At 46.8% G+C, this 5,439-nt stretch overlaps 1 protein-coding gene across 1 annotated transcript in view; it reads right to left on the minus strand.

Annotated features, from left to right (window-relative positions):
• PPP1R7 (protein phosphatase 1 regulatory subunit 7) overlaps window positions 1-1,180 on the minus strand; it is a 27,162-nt gene extending 25,982 nt beyond the window's left edge. Inside the window, exon 1 of the mRNA XM_029913738.1 lies at window positions 1,064-1,180. The gene's annotated coding sequence lies outside the window, so the exon portion shown is untranslated. The remainder of the gene's footprint in view (window positions 1-1,063) is intronic.
• Window positions 1,181-5,439: the final 4,259 nt, after the last annotated feature.

A 5,439-nucleotide genomic window follows, 5' to 3' on the forward strand; every position in this document is an offset into this window, starting at 1 on the left:
TCGTTATCTCTAGCCTGACTCACTCTTGTTTGCATATTTATACCTGCTTCTGGAAATTTCCACTACATGCATTCAAAGAAGTGGGTATTCACCCACGAAAGCTCATGCTCCTATACGTTTGTTAGTCTATAAGGTGCCACAGGACTCTGCTGCTTTTACAGATCCAGACTAACACGGCTACCCTTTTGATACTTGACACCATGCAAGGCATTTAGCCGTATGAAGTAAACTTTCCTAGTAATTTGCTATTTTGACCTGAGTATACCTTTGCAAATTTTAAGGGGTAATATTAAGATTGGGTGGTCTCTATAACTAGTGATGTGTTAGTCAGAGAGGAAGGATTATATGGCAATGGAAAACTGGCTGGAACCCCTACTTTTTAGAAAAGCATGTGTAGAATTTCTACCAAAAAAAGTGTAAGTGTGTTTCTGAGTATTATCTGGACCTCACTGAAACACTTCAGACTGTAACTCTTTCTTGACAAAGTTTTTATTGGAGAATTTCACTCCTTTTTTAAAAAAAAAGTAAGTCCCAAAAGTTTAAATGATGTTGGCATATGAGATCTGCATAAAGGGATCTGCTTTGACAGATCTTAAATGGACTGCTAAAGAAGACCTACTCTCCTGCAGGCCCATCGGGACAACTAAAGCCTCTAAGCACTATTACAAACAATAATAAATAATAATGGTGCTAGTTTTGAGCTAAGAGGATTCAAGAGAGGAGCAAAAATAGGACTTTAAAATGAACAATGCCTACAACCTCTCCACAGTAAAAAGTAATAATGAAGTACATCAGAAAAATCCTATTCTCTTTGATACTATAAACTCTTTGAAGATTTCTTTTCAAGTCAAATATGTTTGCAGATAAATAAAAACAAAGATACTACAAAGGACCAGAATTAAAGTGAATCTCAAAATATAGATCCATAGGGCAGATGTAATTAATTAACTAAAATATAATACATGATCAGAGTAACTGCAAAATTGAGAATGGTACAAACATTTTATTACGCATGGCATTAAAAAGTCCATCCTTAAAATGACAATTAGTCTCAATTAGGTACCTGTTAAGTTCTCCCCATTCTGCTCATCTCTCAGGCTCTGCTGACTGAGGTCTGTTACTATGCAACCTGCTTGCTTCTTCCCTTCATCATCTCCTGACTCTTCTGACTCTACCCGCCTGTCAACTGAGCAAGATACATAACAGCAGGGTTAGGCTACTTTCAGAAAACAGCAGCAGTAAGCAGGTACAATAACCAAGAGTCATATAAACCACTATGAGGTTAGTAGAGAGCCTAAATTTACTAAATTAAAGGTTTAGTCTTAAATAAAAGTCCTCTTACCCCTTGTTTTTACTTTGATTTTTGAAGCACTTTTTCCTCCCTTCACATCTTCCTAAACCAACAATCTGGGAAGAAGACTGGAGGAAAAAGGAAATTTCTTAGATCAATGGAGTGCAAATCCAAAGATTAAGGTGATGGAATTAGAACTGTGACATTTAAAGATCATTTACAATGATAGTGGTAAAGGTTTCAAAAATGCCTGCAGACCAACCATTCCCTGTTGCAACCGACAAGGCCACCTCATCGCTCCAGCAACAACTCATGAGATCAGTTCATAATTTCATTACATGCCTTCTTCAATTCAGTGTAGAGCAAAGGCCTCTTGAGCACTGAGATTCATCTTGCTCAAAGGTTTGGACAGAACTTTATGTGACTGTGAATGACCTTAAATATGACATTATCCCATGCGGGGGGGGGGGGGGGGAGCAAGGGAAAGATGATTCAATCATGGTTACAAATAAGCTGTATTTCTATAGCACCTTTCATTTGATGATCAAAAGACACTGTACAGTGATTAATTAGCCTCACAACACTCCCCATTTTACTAATAGCTTAGGTGATTCACAAAAAGGTCAAGCAACTTCACCAAGAACACCCAGATCCAGAGGTAGAATAGGACCCAGTCCCCTTGCAAATCCCATATTTTAACCACTACACTATGCTCATCTCCAGTCCGCAAGTGCAGGATCCCCAAATCCTTAACAAGTTTAGCCCTAACTACTCCCAATAGGAAACTAACACAAAGTACTTCTTCAAACCCCATCGCTCAAACCTGCTTCGGAATCGCTGTCCCCTTCGGCACCCCAGCCATTCCCCTCTTGCCAGTCCAAAGCTCGGCCTGGCCCCACCTGCCCCCCGCTGCCAGCACCCCGGCAACAAGCCCTCCGCGCACCATCACCCCCGGCAGACCCTGCCCCTCCAGCCAGCCGTCCCCGCAGGCCCAACCCTGCTACCCCCCTCCCTGCCCAGCCCGGGTCACTCCGCTTCGGGCCCCGGGACTCAAGCCCGACCGCACCCGGCAGGGAAGCTGGCCTGATGTCCCGAGCATCGCTCCAGACCCCGGCTCCCCCCGCCATTCCCAGCCTGGGCTGTCACCTCAGGCACGGTCACGCCGCTGCCCAAGGCCGGCCCGAGCCCCCCGCCATCAGCTGCCTCCTTCCCGCCCGGCCCCGCTCGCCCCACGGGCTCCCCCCCCCCATCGGTCTCCGGGCCTCGCCTCCCTTCGCCGGCTGCCCCGGGGGCCCAGCCCCGTCTCGCCCCCGGCTGCTGCGAGCAAGAGAACGGGCAAGACCTGGGGCTGGGGCTCGCCACCCCCAGACACGGCCGGGCTCTCACCCTCCATCATCTCCTGCAGCGGCCCTTCTCCTCTCTCCGCCGCCATGTCGCTTTTCCTGCCTCCCACCCACTCCCCGTCGCAGCAACGGGCACAACCAATCAGCGGTCTGAGTGGGGCAAGGATTTCCGCCAATCAGCTCAGCTGCTGTTTTGCAGAGGCCGCGTAGGACCCCAGGCGCATGCGTGTAGTATCCGCAGCCTCATGGCAGATGTAGTTCTCCGCTGGCTAGATTAGGGAGGCCCTGACAAGCGAGCTGAGAGGTGGGGATGCTGCCCACCCACGCTGCTTCATTGGGGGCAGCAGCAGCCTCAGCGCTAGCACTGCTGCAGGGTTCCGGCGCCTGCTTCTTCTGCCATTTGGCATATTAAAAAGAGATCAAAAGAATTTGACAAGAAAAATGTTGAGGCTAAATGGTGCATCAATTTACATCTTGTGCAACTCTACTTTTCACGTTGATCAGTGGTGCTTTGCCTGAGGGCAAATTGTTTGCTTTTCTCTTTTTCTTTGACCTAGTGGGCTAATTGATCTCTATTTCTGATTTTAATGTCTTGTTTTATTTTACTCTATGGTGCATATCTGATGGTTTTTAGGCAACAGGTAAATGTATTTAAATCTTGACGCTGCTTTACTACACATCTATAAGATCCAGCATTTCCTCTGCACCTACGTGGCTCTTATTTGTCATCAGAGGGATTAGGAGCCATAGTCATGGACCAGTGCCCCGTTGTACTGGGCTCTGTACAAACAGAACAAAAGACAGTCCCTGCCCCGAAGAACTTACATGGGTAAACGTCATCATCTTGAATTTCAACTACAGCAACCTTCTCTCTGGCTTTAATAGATGCTATATTGTCCCACTTACATCCATTCACAATGCTGCTGCAAAGATCATTTTCACACATGCCATCTTACACCCCCCCACCCCCTTGCATCCCTCCACTGGCTCCCATTTCTCCGTCATGTTAAACATACACTACTTGTCTTCATTTTTAAGGCCCTTCGTAGCCTATCTCCACCCTACCTATCATCTCTTACATGCTATTGGAATGTCAACCCTTGCCTCTCCTCTGCCAATGATGCCAAATTTCATTGCCCATTTGTCACAATCTTGCCACACCTCGGTTTCCTCATTTAAAATGGAGATTTTAATATTTACTCAGTATACTGGAGTGATATGAGACTGACTTGGAAGGAAGTCATTACAGAAGTGTGAAGATTTGCTTATTGTGAAAATCTCCTTATACTGGCTGATTTTCTATCTACATACACCTCTACCCCAATATAACGCGACCCGATATAACACGAATTCGGATATAACGCGGTAAAGCAGTGCTCCGGGGGGATGGGGCTACGCACTCCTGCGGATCAAAGCAAGTTCGATATAACACGATTTCACCTATAACACGGTAAGATTTTTTGGCTCCCGAGGACAGCGTTATATCGGGGTAGAGGTGTAATTTGATATCACCCAAATTTTAATAATTCCACAAGTGCACTTCTACATGTATGCTACTGTGGTAACAGCATGTGCAAATTACGCAAATCTGAATTTATTCTATGTAGAGAGGGGGGATGGAGACCAAACACAATGTGAAACAGATTGTTAAACACAAGGGTAGGATACATATAGGATACTGCTTAGAACTAAGTGGGTAATTAATACCTCTGCAGTTCTAGGGCAATTGAGAAATAATGGGCAGCAGGGTGTGTTACAAATTGTTGTAATGAGCCTTAAAATCATTGTCTCTGTTAAGTCCGTGATTTTTAATGTCTAGCAGTTATGAATTCAAGTTCCCAGGCTCAACTTTCTTTTGAGGACAAGGACTGAGAAGTCAGCTATGGAGTGATCACTTTGTGAAAAGTGTTCGCCCACGAGTGATAGAGTGATTTTGTCTTTTATAAGTTTTATGTGTGAGTCTGAGAGCCTAATGATTGTCTGACTTCATCCTCATAGTTGTTGTGGGGACAGTTGATGCACTGGATGAGGTATACCACATGTTGTGATAGGCAGGTGTAGGACCCAATACTGTTAACAACAGTGAAAGATAGCTAATATGACACATTCATAAAAGCCTAAACTCTGCTGAAGACGCAATAGCCCTGAGGGTTCTGCTGAGTGCCTGCTCCTCCATTGAGGTCACTACCGTAACATGAGGCTCAATAGCTAGGAAGATTGTAATAGTCAGGTTGAAAAACGGATGCTGAAACCTCTGAGTTCCGCCACCTTAAAGAGTGGATGGGCATGGAGAGGAGAGTGTAAATGCAGCCTGGAGATCCATCCCTGTGATAGATAATTCCAACAGGAATTCCCAGAGGGCTGGGGAGGAGCTCTGCCCCCCCCCGAGTGTGACACTGGGATGGGGTAGCTCTGTCCCCCTGAGTGTGACACCGGGATGAGGTAGCTGCCCCCCCTGAGTGTGACACTGGGATGAGGTAGCTCTGCCCCCCACCCTGAGTGTGACACTGGGATGAGGTAGCTGTCCCCCCTGAGTGTGACACTGGGATGGGGTAGCTCTGCCCCCCACCAAGTGTGACACTGGGATGAGTTAGCTTCCCCCCCTGAGTGTGATACTGGGATGGAGTACCTCTGCCCCCCTGAGTGTGACATAGGGATGGGGTAGTTGCCCCCCACCCTGAGTGTGACACTGGGATGGGGTAGCTCTGTCTCCCCACCCCGAGTGTGACATTGGGATGGGGTAGCTCTGCCCCCCCCTGAGTGTGACACTGGGATGGGGTAGCTCTGCCCCCCTCCCCCGAGTGT

Source organism: Terrapene carolina, unplaced genomic scaffold (assembly GCF_002925995.2).
Source record: "Terrapene carolina triunguis isolate 2854851 unplaced genomic scaffold, T_m_triunguis-2.0 Scaffold837, whole genome shotgun sequence".
Lineage (NCBI taxonomy): Eukaryota > Metazoa > Chordata > Testudines > Emydidae > Terrapene > Terrapene triunguis.